At 39.1% G+C, this 16373-nt stretch overlaps 1 pseudogene; it reads right to left on the bottom strand.

Moving 5' to 3' along the window:
- Window positions 1-6873: 6873 nt before the first annotated feature.
- Window positions 6874-7549, bottom strand: LOC130476330 (peptidyl-prolyl cis-trans isomerase A-like; annotated as a pseudogene).
- Between the last annotated feature and the right edge of the window lie 8824 nt (window positions 7550-16373).

Here is a 16373-nt window from a genome sequence, read left to right as displayed (position 1 = left end):
CTGGACCAGTCCATAACAACAACAAAAAGATTAAAATACCCACAGGTGCTGTAAAGGCTTTTATTTATGAAACTGGCCTAAGATACTAACTCTTGCCTCCATTTCAAAGGCATCTTCCATTTGCAATGACTACAAAAGGTTCTATGAAGATATTAACAGGTTCTTATTCTCTGAACAGGATAAATTGAAAAGCTGGGCACGAGGTCATCATTAATAGATGGAAAACTCATGCATAACTCCAAGGAACAACCGAGACAGTCCGGGGCGAACGTGAGTCCAAGTACCCATGCATAAAGGACCAATGTTGAAAAGGACTTGAAAAGGTTGAGAGAACATTGGGTCACATCCAAGATGAAAAAGTAACCTTTTATAGCACCTGTGGATATTTAAATAGTGTGTTCTTTACTACATATTTAGAAACTCAGTCTTGTGCCAAAACGTAGATTAATCATCCAAGTTATTTGTGTTACATCTCTTCCATAAAAAATTGTCATTTTTTTTCCAAAGTGACTTATCTTCATCTCCCTTCTTCTTTGACAAAATGACATGAGGAGCTCTTTCACACAATTTCTCTATAGCTGACATGTCTGTGAGTTTTTGGAGGCTGTCCTCATTCTGTTCATTCAGCATATCCCAGAAGTCTTTTGGTCGGGTTTTTGCTTTTTCAACAGGGCCTGAAGGAAAGCTCTTGGGAGGTTCTCTTGGCTTATTTCCATCACTTTTGAAGAGGTCATTTAAAATAGAGGTGTCCCCTAGTATGTCTGCAAAAGAGTTTTTCTGGCATATTTGAGCCTGTCTGCTTTCTGACTGAGACAGAGAGGGTTTTCTTGGTGACTCCGTCCCTTTCAAATTCTGCTGTCCATTAGTGGTATTTTCAGACAGCCCCTCAATTATTTCTGATTTATTGCTTAATGAGTCAGATGCCATAAAGTCTTTGAATGCCTGGCTGTTTCTCCCACTAATGCTATCTTGGGTAATGACAGTGGGCAATTGTTTATCTTCTGCTTTATGACACATAGCAGCATGTATGCAGGGAACATATGGAAACTGCTTTGTTTCTATTTTATGTCTTTTTTGGCCACACAGATCTGCAGTTCTGCAGAGAGGAACTTGAGCAGCAGAATGACCAGACTTTGATTTTCCATCTTTATTAACATACTTTCTTTTTCTGGGCTGAGTTGTGCACAGATCTCCTTCTACACTTCCTTCTGGAACCAAAATTGGAACATCAATTTTTAATAGGTCCTTTAGCTCTGGATACTTTGCACCATAAAATTCTTTCAACATTTTTTGCCTCTCTTCTGATGTTGCTTTGGCAATGTGCTTTGCAAGTTCATCCACTGAAGCCATACTAAAATGAGATGCCATTTCTTCAAACTGTCTCCTGTACCCAACAATAAACACAAAACATAATTATTTATCCCAGTGAAATAAAAAGTAGCCAAGCAAATTGATCCAATCAATCCATGACACTTACCTCCAATGGGAAAGGATGATATTGCCAAATCACTGCATTTATTAAAAACATATCACTGCAAATTGTGAAAGAAAAGGAAGAAAATATGATGGAAGCAGCGAGACGGCTCCACTTTCATTTTACCATTCTACTCAGGTCAGAGTGGAGTGTTCTGTCAATTCAAGAAACTCTTCAGCTAGCAGCACACACCTTGTGCTGATGACACATGTCATCCCAAAATGGGGTGGGATTTAGGGTTTGGGGGGAGGTTGCACAGTAGCTCATACTACTTGCTATCACCTGTTCTGTCATCCATTGCTGCATCTAGCTCTCCACCCCTTTTAACCAGACATTAAACCAGTTAACCAATATTAGTTAATTTAGGTACAATATTTTATCTTGTACCTAAAAATGCAGTCCTAAGCCCAGAGCCTCCTCCAACAACAACACTAGAAAAACTCAGATTGGGTTAGAAATACTTAGACTTCTATCTTAACATTTACTTGTATGTTATTTCATGCTACTTATAAATGCTAACACCAAAAGGGCATACAGCCTCAATGTAAGACAGAGGTCCCCAATATAGTGCCCATGGGCATCATGCTGCCCACCAGCACATTTCCTGGCACCTGCCAAGCATTTTTAGAAAGTGTGTGGGACCAAGTGGGCTTTTGCCAGGAGGGCTTATGTAAAGGATAGCCAGGACAAGAATAATTTTGTTCTTTTCCTTTTGCATAAGTGCTAGACACGTACAAAATGAAGTCAGATATTGCCAGATGAAATTTTCTTAGCTTACTTAGTACGTATACTTGCTTTATGTGTATCCAAAAAATACTTCTAAACAAAATGTTCACTTGAACATTAATATCTTGTTAAACAGAACTTTCGCCCGAAATGTTAACAATTACTGTCAGAACTATGCATAATTGTCCTCCCTGATATTTTGCAGTTTGCTCCACCTCCTGAGGCGGCTGTTTTGTAGTTGCATCCATCACCCTGTGTCAGAATTCCAAAGGTACAGATTGGGGATCCATGATGTAAGACAATTTCACAATTTTAGCCTCTTCCTTGGGCTTTATTATAATCCACTTGTTTATAAACAGCCTCCAGGCTGTGCACCAATGAAACCTGAGAACCATGCTTTGTCTCTACTCCACTGTCTACCAACTGACATTTTATCCATCATCATGCTATACCACCACTTCCTTGGCCTCAATTCTATATATCTTTGTTTGTATCCACTGTTTTGCTAAAAGTAACCTTGCTGCAACTATTATGTTTCTAAGAATCCATGCTTTATCCCCCAGCTTTTTCCATTTGGCCAAATGAGATTAACATCGAATTACATGGTATATTGCATTCCACAATCATACTCAAGATATCACAAATCTTTTGCCAAAAAAGGCTTCAAAACAGATAACTATACCATATGTGGATGAATGAACCCTTCTCTTGTAAACACCACGAGCAGCGATCACTACTAGTTTGAAACACCTTACAAATTTTAGTGGGTCATACATAGTGCCATATGTTAAAAAGTTTAAAACTGTTTTCTCTAATATTAACATTGACTGAGGTACCAATTATGTCTTTGAAAACTTTTTTCAAGTTGGACTTATAATTCCTATAATAGGTCTAGTTGCCATTTTACTCTATAAACCTTATATCCTAGCTATATGAGCATTCCATAGAATTTTGCTAGCTAGCAGTCCTTTGTGTTCTCAAAAACATTCAATGGTCTAGAGATGTTAATTCACAAACCAGTGTTCTGGAAATAATTTTTGATTTACAACTATTGAAATCTAAATATGTTTTTTGAGACATACAAGTTTACAAACAAGTTTGAAGCTAGGTGTCTGGGGTCTTTAAACACTCCTTCTCACATTTATTTCTGAAGCTATGAATGGCACATTCGATAAGTTCACTTTTTATGGAGGACGGCAACCACCTAAAACTTCCTATTGACATTCTCCAGAATGTTATGTTACAAAGAGTCTTAGGAAAGTAGCTTTTTCCTCCATCTGAACTGGCAGTTTTTGAGATGTTCACTAGGAGGCAACCCACTGTATGACCAAGCCATGGTAAAGTTCATACATTTCCACCTCAGACATAAAGCACCTCTAAGTAAACAAAGTCTCAAATAAAAGCTGACATGTTCATCCACTGCATACCTTTCAGTGGGATTCTAGCTAATCCAAAGGAGGGCAATATGAATGGAAAAGTATTCCATTTCCTTATCCCTTACCGATACACAGGATAAATACCAACTGCTAAAAATGCATATCTATAATAAACGATAAAGAAGAAGAAGAATAGTTGGTTTTTATATGCCGACTTTCTCTGCCACTTAAGGGAGAATCAAGCAGGCTTACAATCACCTTCCCTTCCCCTCCCCAAAACAGACATCTTGTGAAGTAGGTAGAGCTGAGAGAGTGTGACTAGTCCAAGGTCACCCAGCTGGCTTCGTGTGTAGGAGTGGGGAAACAAATCCAGTTCACCAGCTTAGCCTCTGCCACTCATGTGGAGAGTGGGGAATCAAACCTGGTTCACCAGATCAGAGTCCACTGCTCCAAACCACTGCTTTTAACCACTACACCGTGTATTTAAAAAACATTCTCTTCAGAAGTTCACCTCTCAGTCTTTGAAGATAAACTGCGTGGGTTCCAGATACAATTTAATGTTATTTAAATAAACTTACAGATATTCCAGAGCACAGAAATACCAAGCACTACTTTAATAAAGAACATGGCTATTGCAAACATCAAATACTTCACCTGTAATTTATGTATTTCTATGTTGCTTGGTTCTGGGTTCCCACAGTGGCAGTAACTACAACCATTACATAATAAGCTACCACAACCTTTAATGTTTATTGTCCCTGTTTGCAAGGAAATAAAGAAACATCTAAAAGCAGCAGTACGAAGCATTGTATTCAATAAGGATAAAATTCCCTTAACGTTCAACTATTATGGAATTTCAAAATACATTGCAAATACATTTTAAATATGATCACTGTAATGGAACCTAGAAACAAACAAGTATTGGCAGGCCATAACTACCTTTGTGAGGTGGAAAATCTGAACAAATCCAACTGAAGATAGTTGCCATGAGTTAGGGGAACAGCTTATTGATCTTCTTCTTGCTATGTTATATGCTGCAACAAGCCTCTGAGGCTCACTAGCTCTCTCACCAGGATAAATCTGGGAGTAAGTAATATATCCACCAGAAGAAGCAACAAGTCACCAGATGGTGATTTTTCCCCAGTTATGCCACATGCCTCTAAAACTTCAGTTATAACAACCAAGATTTCAAATTAAAAATTTATTGTTATTATTGGTAATTCTCATTGAAGGCTAAAGCATACACAACGGAAGGTAAATGAAAGAGACAAACCAGTGAGTCTATTTAAGGCCATCTTCCCAACCCAAAAATGTATTCTTACCTACGGATTCTTTTGGGCGTCTTTCCAATCAGGAAGGTAAATGAGCCCAGCCGGTGGACCCTCTTCTCCTTCTGGTGTACAGGATGCGTAATACAAAGAACAGACGGGTTTCTGGTTTCACTTATTGAACGATGCTTCCTGGCACTCTTCCATCTTGCTATAACTTCTTCTGGATTCTGTCTCTCTTTCTAAACCAAATTTGAAATAAAACACTTCAATATTTCCTGTTATCTAGTTTCTATGGTTGTTATCATGTTTGATTTCTTTAATACCTGAGATTTTATGACAGAAATCACCTTTATGAGGTCATTATTACAAGATTCCAAAATATCTATTTGAATCTTCTATTAGTAAATGTATTGATTGTTAATCACTCTAAAATAGTAATGGAACCTTTGCATGTTATAAAACACTCACTGAAGAATTATCACTCAACTCATAAACCTCTGAACAGAAAAGTTGTTTACACTAAAGGGTGGGTCTTTTCCAAATGAAATTTGGGAAAATATGGAAATATCTCACAAAATATGGAAATATCCTACCATTGCAGTACTAACATCTAGGATGGGTGAGACAGAATAAGAACTGGTTGCTGAAGAGCTGATGTTGTACTATTGTTGGACAGTTGCTGTACCAACAAGACCAACTGCTTTGTTTTCCCAGTTCCAGTGTTTTTATTCATATCAACCACAAGGACACAAAAGTAACTGATGAGCTATCATTCCTTCATTGTGGTTGGGCTACAATCTAAGCCCCAGAATCTTCAGGGTGCTCAAGACTCTAGCCTATCCTGCAAAAGAAAGACACACTTTTTGAATCCCTGCTTCCATTGTGGTACACCAGTTATCCAATATTTTTCTATTATTCTAGTCAACTCTCAAAAAGTCCATGCTTTGGTAGCACCCACCAGAAAGGGCCTTCTTGGTCATGGCACCAAAACTTTGGGAACTCCCTCCCCAGGGAGATTCATGTGTCTCTATCGTGGTCTTCCGTCAGCAGGGAAAGACCTTTTGCTTTGTCTCTAAACATCCCTCCTCCCTGATTGTGTTGTTGTGTGTTTATATTATATTTTATTTAATTATTTTAAATATTTTATGTATATTTGTATTTTAAATGTTTTTAATGTCTCAAATGTTTTGTTTGTAATGTCTTAATATTCGCCGCCTTGGGGACCCTAAATTGGGTGGAAAGGCAGCATAGAAATGTTTTACATAAAATACATAAATAAACTCAGAGAGGATCCAGCCATTTTTCCCATGTTGCAGTTCATCACATAGTTGGCCTGTGGTTTAGAGATAGGGCTGCCAGGTACCCCGTGGCAACAGGTGGGGTGGGTGGGAGGACTTACCAGCAGCGAACAATAAGGCCAGCATTGCCAGCAACGCAGAGACATTATTTCTGGTATGCACTGCAAGTGACATCATCATGTCACTGGCAATGTAACTCTATGGTAGAAGTAATTTTTACCATAGAGTTTTTGCCCAAATACCAGAGAATCCCCACATCACTGACAGGGGCCTGAGAACCCTATTTACAGACTCCGGCCACAGAGCAAGCTAAGTGTTACCCTGCTTCCACAACTATTTGGAAATTTGTGGATATGAGATGCCTGATAATCTTTTAATTAGGCCTATACCGACACAGACATACAGACACACACACCGATACATCTGCCTAGCTCAGATATCTGCTTTTAAAAAAATATTTCTGCTGGAATAAGCATTAGTTTTTAAGTTGCCACATCTCCTGTTTTATTCTGCTGCTACATGCTAACTAATACGAATTATCAGTATTGCTCTGGACATCTTTTTTACCGAAGGGATACCTAGAGAGGTGGAGACTGGATTGCCAGCAAATTCCTGAACCCCAGTTGTTGTTACTTATGTTTTCACACCGACCTTCCTCCAGGGAACTTGCAGTATGTGCTCATCACGTTCTTATCTTCACAATAATCTTTTTTGAGGGGCAGTTAACTGGTTTTATTCATTTTGCAAACAAACTTGTCTTCAGTCCAACTGGACTTGTGAGGGAGCAGAAATTGAAACCCAATAAAAAAGCACCAGTAAGTCAGGAGCACAAGGGGTACAGGGAACTATAGAACTCCAGGTGGTGTGCTAACCCCAGCTACAGAAGGAATGGTTGATTGTTAAGACAAAGGAATTTTATGACAGCTGTCCACAGTCAGAGATGGTGATCTTCTTGCTTGTCTTGCCATTCCTGGATACAAAGTGCCCCATTGCTTGCACAATGTCCAGTCCATCTCATGTGGCCCAAGACCACATGTTTTACATCCAACCACTCATTCCTGGCAGTGCAGATAAAGAACTGAGACCCATTTGTATTGGGACCAGCATTTGCCATTGACAAGATGCCAGGACCTGTGTGCATGAGGAGGAAGTTCTCATCAGCAAACTTCTCACCATAAATAGATTTACCATTGGTTCCATTATGGCGGGTAAAGTCACCACCCTGGCTCATGAACCCTGGAATGATTCTGTGGAAACAGGATCCCTTGTAACCAAACCCTTTCTCTTCAGTGCTCAAAGCACAGAAGTCTTTGGAACTTTGTCTGCAAATAACTTGAAAGTGACGCACCCAAGCAGCTCGCCATCAGCGGCTATGTTGAAGAAGATGACAGGGTTGGCCATGGCGGGAATGAATTGAGTGAAGAGGGGAAATAAGAAAAACAGTCACTGGCACCAACAGGGATGGCTCTAAAGGGGATGTTCAAGGTGCTGGTATTAACCTTTAAAGCCCTAAACAGTCTGGGTCCATCATATCTATGGGATCTTCTCTCCCGGTATGCCCCTCAAAGAGCATTACACTCTGCAAATAACAACTTGCTGGTTGTCCCCAGCCCGAGAAGTGTCCGGCTGTGCTCAACCAGGGCCAAGGCTTTCTTGGCACTGGCCCCAGCCTGGTAGAACTCTCTATCTAGTGAGACCAGGGCCCTACGGTATCTAGTGCAGTCTGCAGGGCCTGTAAGACTGAGATGTTCTGCCAGGTTTCCACCATAGCTGGCCTCCCTTCCCCCTTCCCTTTTGTCATCTCATCTGAGTTTGCTAATCGGGGGACCCTGACTGCTCTTTCTGGGCTGGCCACAGGCCTGTGTGCCACTGAATGCGTGCCAATTTGATTTTAATGTTAGAGTTGCTGGTTTTAAATTGGTACTGAAATTATTTTTGTATACTGTTGTTGTTTATTGTGTTATGTTTTAATGGATGTTAGCCATCCTGAGCCCAGCTTTGTCTGGGATAGAGGGTGGGCTATAAGTCTAAAAATAAATAAAAAATAAATGAATGAATGTATGAACAGATATTCTTCAGCTGTTTATCCACCCTTCATTTTGCTCCCATGCATTTGTTGTCTCCTTTGTGGCAAATGTCGATTGTATGTAATTTGGGGCAGGGACTGGTCCTTGTACTCTGTAAAGCATCATACAAATGAACAGCACTGTATATAAAACTATTAATGATGCTTTCCTTAATCTTACCTAACGTTATGCAGCTTAAGTGTCCCAATATTACAAAATGTGAAGCTATATATATTGACCATCTACTGCTGTGTTGTCACTGAGCACAACATGATGTAATTATCTAATTAAATTATATTACTAATGTATCACTGATATGTTAAACTGCTTCAAGAAAAAATCTCTGCTTTGAGAACAGCATCACAGAAATGAGTTTTTCACCAGCTGGGTAAGTTCAGCGACATCATTTAAGATGACCAAAATTCCTAATGCTATCAATGACTTTGCCAAAAATGTCTGAAAAATACTCTTCAGGCTTTTGTGCTCAGCCAGTGCAAAACCAGAAGTTAAATAATGCACCCATTTGATTAATTCTTAACATGTGCTATTTATGAAGAAAAATAATGACTTCTCATCACCAAGACTCACGTTTCATGCAGCATATCAAAACATAGTGTCAAGTAATGAAGTCAAAGTATAGAAATAATCTCCCATTATAAAATAGATAAAAATAGCAAAGCATATTGTATATCAATCAGAAATTACACAAATATATGTATTGTGCTTCTGTAGTGAACTGGATGCTGATTAGCTGAACTGATGTAATGCTGGGAAACAAAGCACTTGGCAACAAAAAGTTCACCGTCCATCTTAACACTGTCAAATTGGATGAGCCTGAAATCTTACACAGATCCTACAGAAGGAGAGCAAAGAACAGCTGGCTAGGAGGTAATTTTTGGTGGCAGAAAAAATCTATGGGTCCAGACGCAGGGTGGATGAAGGAAAAGGACAAAATAGAGAACAGAGTACACAAACATGATCTTGAAGAGAGTGAAAGAGAAAGTAGAAGGTGTCCAATAAAGAGGTGTAGGGTCTATCAATTAAGAAATCAAGAGGGCGTAAGGTCACAGATCCAGACCATGAGAGGGGCTGCAACTGTTTGCCATCCAAAATACCTTCCTGGATGTAAGCCCCACTGCACAGACCACAGTTGAGTAGACCTTCTGAGGACTGCATCGTAAGACTAGTGCAGAAGGGAGAATTCTGTGACAGTGCAGTCTCAAACAGGTATAGCCAAAAGGCAATAGGATGAGGTGATATCAGTTTTAATGCACCAGCCAGTTCGAAAGTTACAAGCCTCTTGTCAGTGGCAACTAACTTATAAGATGCAGGGGAAAACAGAACATGTATTTGGCTCCTGCCATTAAGCAGTAATTGAAGGGGAAGAGCCCTCATAGGTTTATCAGCCATGTCAGAGGAAGGAAACAGAACTACACAACTATTGAGTGGCCACCAGTGCCCATAACAGCTGAGTACTAATTTTACTCCCCTGCATTAGCCTCTGCTTCTAGTTCATAATTTATTGGTAATGGTTATTTCGAATATAAATTAAAATTGTCATGCTGCAAAAGCATATAGTAAACATTTATTTAATGATATTAGTGTCAACAAATTTCCTTAAATACTAAAAAAGAATCAAAGCACCAATATGCCAACTATCTGCATAATTAATTCCTAACTCAATTTTATTGTGGCTGTTTTGAGCCACCCCATTTAAAATTATTCAAACTCCAGTTCAAGTACAACCTAGCCACAAGGGATATATTTCATGAAAGTTTGATCCTTTGCATGGTACAGGGGTGTAAAAAGCCAGCAGGTCAGTCAAAGACATATCTTTCTCTATTTTGTATCAGCTTTCTGTTTCCCATTAACCTCCATGCAGGAAGACTCAATATTAGGGATGTGTTCCAGAAGCCATCTGGTTTCTTTCCTTTCTCAAATCTATGAAATAAAGCTGTACTCTTTTACACCACACTTTTCTTGCTTGTATTGCATGACTATCATTTCTATTTTTAAAAAATAACTTCAGCTCCGAATTGAAATCTTGTTAGAAATACCTTAGCATTAACAGCTGGAATATCAAAAGCACACATTACTAAATTAAATAACCACAGAACAGCACCTGGACCAATTATGGAGAATGAATGACTTCATGATAAAAAGCAAAGAACGACATCATTTACAGAACATAAAAATGCATAGGTTAATTCCGAGAAAAATGCAGTCCAAGAAGGGTTTTAATACATTTCATTGTCACGGACCAACACAACAAACTGGGAAATGATTTGGCTGTCCCTATTCTCCCCTCACACACACACACCTCTGTCACATTTAGTCACAAAGAATATAACTTTCCTTGCTGAACCAAGTCTCTACAAATACTCTGCAATAAAATCCACTGCAGCTGACAGAACTCCTTTTGTATACGTGACCTACCAATACCAATGCAATAGAAAATATAAATGCCACAAAGTTCTTAATAACGATACTTTTGTATTTACAGTATTCCACAGAGCACTTAAACCTGCACTGGGCATAGAAAGGGCACATTTCCCCCCCTTGGCTGACAGAATGCTTAGTTCTCTCATTTACACCACACTGCAATAACATAAAGAGGGGTTTACCATTAATCCAGGTTTTACTACAAAGCATCCTGTTATTTCTCTGTCAAACACTGTCAAGAGTGCCAAGTGTCTGTCATCCAATTCAAGGGATTAAGTCTTCTTTTATAGTGTGATACTTGTACAATTTTAAAAATACAGATATAGTTTCTTAGAGCTGGTCACAGTCTATATTTTGGACAGGATTCATGCCGCAAAGGTTGAATATGACAGCTGGCAGGAAGCTGAGGGGAGAATGCATCCTCCCCCTTTTCAGTCACCACATTTCAGTTGCCATAGTGATTAATCCTCAATTCAATGGCTGTCTTTGTACATTTCTTTTCAGTAAAACTTTAAGTAAACTTAAAGTTGAAAACAAGCAGTTGACTGAAAAAAGAGGCTCCACATAACCAAGAGGTACAGTATAATTTTGTGACCAATATATTTCCATGTATTAAAAAAGCAAATTAACTCTAATAAAGAATACAACTTCTTTGAACCTCTAAAATATATCCTGTCCCTGTTCATATAATTATTGAGTGAAGTAATTTTTCCTTTTTATTACCAAGGTTTTTGCTGCTGTGTGTGTGTTTTAAGGGGATCCCTTTACACATGCTCCTCACTAACATCAGTTTTAAAAAAAGGAGCCACACAAGGCCATCCCAGACCCCTGTAATTTTGAATTCTTATTTAGACTCTTTAGAACTTTTGCCAATTAACACAGAAACTAATTAGGGAATTAATTAAGGAATCCAGACATCCAACTCAAAATATAGTGGAAACAGTTGAAGAGGATGTTTCCCCTAGTTCCAGAAGGCTCAGATTACTTTTATGTTAAACTTTTTAAAACTACCTCCATCCCACAAAAAAAAGAAAGAAATGCAAGCTACCCTAGAAGCAAAGAATGTTCGAGGAAATAACACCAAAACACTCACTACTAAGGTCAGTCAGGAGTTGTATATAAGCAAAGTAGTTGTACAACTTTTTAGTGGACATTTTAGTTGACAAACTTCAACTAGGAGTGATAATTCAGTTTTATTTAATTCTCCAGTTTTATTTAATTCTCCCTCAGTTTTGTTCCAGGCTTGAATCCTCTCTCTCCTGTGGAAGCTTGCTTGGTGACCCATCACACACGCTCAACCAACCTACAGGGCTGTTGCTGTGAGGATAAAATGAACATGAAGCTGCCTTATACCAAATCAGATCACCGGTCTATCAACATCAGTACCGTCTACTCAAACGGGCAGTGGCTCTCCAGGGTCTTAGGCAGAAGTCTTTCACATCCCCTCCTATCTGGTCCTTTTAATTGGATATGCCATGATTAAACCTAGGACCTTCTGCATGCAAAGCAGAGGGTCTTCCACTGAGCCACAGCCCATCTCTGCTCCTCCCTGAATTCTCTGGAGGAGTGGGAAATCTTGTCAGCTACTTTGGATTTTCACTGGAGAGAAAACTGTGGCATAAATGAAGCATATAACCGTAACCTCTTTCAAGTAATGGTAAGATAAAAAATATACTAGACAGACAGAAGGATTCTAGGTATGACACAACTACACTTATTGCCCTGCTGGCATCAACTAAGTGTGTTCCAGATGTTTTGTTGCCTGGGGGGGGATCTATGAAGCAGTAAAATGTAAAAATTAATCCCAAAGTTCACCAGTCAGTTACTTGAACAGAAAAGTAGATTGAACCTCACTGTCCATCTTCTAGCTGAAGAGTTTTCATAATCTGTGCTTGATGAGTCACCAACAGGCAGCATAATTGTTGCTCATTTATATATATGACCAGAACTCACAATAAAGCATCCTGCTATGCTGATAATGCCTTCCCTTGTATTGATGGCACCTTACAATACTGCATGGTGGAATAGTGGTTACATCCCTTTATAAAAAACTATTGTTTAAAGCCAGTCTGCTCTATTTAGATGTTAATTATTTCAATATCTACCAGGCACTATGTTCAACAGTGTCTAAGAAGAGTGGTGGATATACACAACACATCTGTGCTTACATTTTCTTCTATATGCTTACATACATCATTAAAAAAAACAAGAAGAAAAGAGATAGGGAAATAAAAGTAACTGAGTCCCACTGATTTCAGTGGGAGCTGAACATGCCTAACTTCCTGCATACAAGCATACCTTGGATATATTGCTGGTTTGGAATGTCACAAGGAAGCGAGTCACACAATTGTTTTTGTTTCCCAGTGCACATAAAAGTTATATTTACACTATAATGTAATCTATTAAGTGTGCAATAGCATTATGTCTAAAAAAACCAATGTGCTGTAATCATAAAGAAAAAGTTTGAAATATTGTGAGAATTACCAAAATGCGACACAGAGACATGAAGTGAGCACATGCTGTTGGGAAAATGGCACCAATATACTTGCTCAAAAATGCAATATCTGCAAAGCACAATAAAGCGAAGCACAATAAAACGAGGTATGCCTGTATTATGGTAACTGAGAATAGATAAGTAGCCAGCTGAAGAGAGATAAGGTCAGAAGAGCAGCAATGATTTGCTTTTTCACATAATATATTTTATGTTCTATGTACTTGTTACAAAGATAGAGTGATCAGAAAAAGAAACAGGAATACAGAAAATTTAGTCCATCTTTAAAAGTTTTTATGAGTCATCTGCAGTTAAATAAGGCCCAAGAAAATAAGCCTTGTATTGAAAGGTGAGTTTGCTTTGTCAAAGTAAGCAGTGAAGGCAGCAAAAGAAACCACAAACAACTTTTCCCAACCAACACTGGTTTCATTTCCTATATAAAGCTCTCTTCAAGTAAATATCCTGTGACTACTGGGTGTCAAGCATAGCCCACACCCCTTGTACAGCCTAGATGCACACCTCCATCTGCAGAATATTGCTCCTAACCCTGTATTATACCTTCTGGGTCAGCAGGGTAAGCATTAGGGTTGCCAGGCCTGTGATTGGCAGTCCTAGGAACTTTACAGGGAAGCGTTGCCTCGGGAGGGTAAGCTTCGTGGATGTTGTGATGTCATTACCGGGAGATCACCCAGAAGTGACAACCCAGCATCTGTGTCATTGTTCCCCCAAGCCCATTACTTCTCCAGCTGCTCCAGTGCAGGTGATGGAGGTCAGAGGTGGCCTGGGATGGAGGGGAAGGGGAGCGCTCCAGGCGCTCTGAAGCTCCTAAAAGCTTTCTAGTCAGTTCTCTGGGGCTGGCCTGCACAAGCACAGTCCCATGTGGGACTGCACAGAAGCCACGAAGATGAAGAGACATAAGCAAAGGGTCAGGTAAAGACATATTTTCAATCATCCTTCCCCACTTTTCCATGAGAAGAGAATACAAAGAAAGCAGGAGATAACACGAGTAATGTGATTGATCTGCACAATTAGCAAATGCATAATATGCAAATTAGGTTACAGAGACTTGGATAACTTGAACATAGCAACCCTATGGCAGCAGCACTGGAGTCAGGTCACTTCATGGCTCTAAAGAGATTCACATGCATCCTCATTTCCTCTTTCTGCTGTCTGTCCTGTGAGATTTTGCAAATTTGGAGATGTGCTCTGTTGAGTTCTGGGGCATGACATCTACAGAGAGTTAATTTTTATTTTAACTTGAACATTGATATATACTGTAAAAAGGGAACTACACCAAGAGCAGCACTGAAAGCATATCGTTTAACCAGCACACCCGCTCTTAATGGACATAATTTTTTTATGAAGTTGGTAGACAATTCAGGTCATCAGTAAGAGGAATTACAGGAGATACAGAGCACTCAAACCAAAGTCTAAGAGTTGCATAGAAGAAAGAACTCTTCTAGGTGTAGCTTATGCCTTCGTTGTAGCACTGTGATCTGACAGTCCTAAAATGACACCGGGAGTCAAGCATCTGCAGGGCACCGCCATTCGTTAAACACATCCTTCGATGTATTATCTAACAAAATAGCGAATACATATCTCTGCACACAGTCATCTCTGGCTTGTGTGAAACAAAACCACATTTTCTAGTGAAATTAACTCTCTTCTTCAAAAGGTAATGTTTGTTCATTTTCTAGTTTCCTTGGTACAGAAATACCAACACTAACTTTCTAAGTTGTTTCCTTGAAGCACCTGTTCCAAGTACTATCCACAGATGCTGAGACTAGAAAGCACAGGAAAATACTGAAGTTATTTATAAAAACACTTTAAAAATTCTTCTCTTTACCTTGGGACTGCACACTGCTACATTTGCAGGGATTTGAGAAAACTGCTGCAACTCAAACACATCTCGTACTGCCCACCAACTCATCTGATTTTCAGCCATGCTTGAACCAACCACTTTTTGGTTTGAATGGACATATGAGACTTCAGCAACATCACCTAGTGATTGAAAAGGACATAGTTTAGATGTTTAACCTAATACTTACTGGGAAATATGCAATAAAAATATTTTTTATGGACAATCACCACCAGTTCAGACCCCATCAACATATAAAACTGAAATCTGAACGTTATAGCCTGCATAACCACACCAATATGGGTTACATCTGGACTGGAATCAGTTTCTCCTGCCTTTGTAGGGAGCACACACAATTTTTAGTTAAAAAACCATTATCACATGGACAACTAAAGAGTAACAATAAAATCAGCAAGAATAAAAATGGGAAAGATTCAACCAAAACAAAACTTAGTTTACATTGTTGTACAGGCAAGCAGTAAATCTCTCTCAAAATCCACTCATATAATAAGTGCATAAAGCTCAAATGGCAATTTCAAAGAGTGCTTAAATAGTTGATATAAGTTATTATGAGACAGCTGAGGCTTTGTCTGACACACTGTTTATTTTTGTTTCAAAAATGGCTCTTCAAAATTATATGACAAAACAATGGGAGTTCCAGAACTACAACGCCTAATACCCGCTTCCTCGGCTTTTCCTATGAACAACATCAAGTTTGTCTACAAAGAAATCCTGTCTAAATCTGAATGGCTGTGAATGCACACATCACAGAAAGTGCCTGGTTAATTATCTTTCTTAGAATCACTTTCAACATGTTCTTGGTTATTCCACACTTTACTGTCCTCCTACTAGCTACATTTTATTGTATTGTGAGGAAACAGTACAATCAACCAAGATCACAGTAACATTGTAAACACAGTACCATAGTACCATGGGATGTGGCCATCATTCAGAGACAGACTATCTGCTTTCCATGTAGAAGGGCCCAGGTTCAATCCCCAGCATCTTCAGCTAAAAGGGTTAGGTTGTAGGTGAGATGAAAGACCCGGAGACTCTGGAGAGCTACTGTCAGTCAGAGTAGACACTACTGACCTTGACAGACAAACGCACCTGACTCAGTATAAGGCAGCTTCACATGTTCAAGCGAATGCCATGATTCTCAAAGAACGTGCCCAATCTGCATACATAGTACAGAAGAAACATCTTCTCTTTATGTCACATATTATGACATACCGTATATTTATTTTCTGACACAAATATTATATTTCTCTAGGAGGAACTTAAGATATTGAAATAAGATTCAAACAATTATTGGGAGACTGTGAGCTTCTTCCTCTAGTGGTCCTAGGTGAGAATGTAGAAGCTGAATCA

The sequence above is a fragment of the Euleptes europaea genome, chromosome 4, assembly GCF_029931775.1.
Source record: "Euleptes europaea isolate rEulEur1 chromosome 4, rEulEur1.hap1, whole genome shotgun sequence".
In the NCBI taxonomy this organism is placed as follows: Eukaryota; Metazoa; Chordata; class Lepidosauria; order Squamata; family Sphaerodactylidae; genus Euleptes; species Euleptes europaea.
The sequence above is the reverse complement of the archived record's forward strand: the minus strand, read 5'-3'. Positions and strand labels throughout refer to the sequence as shown.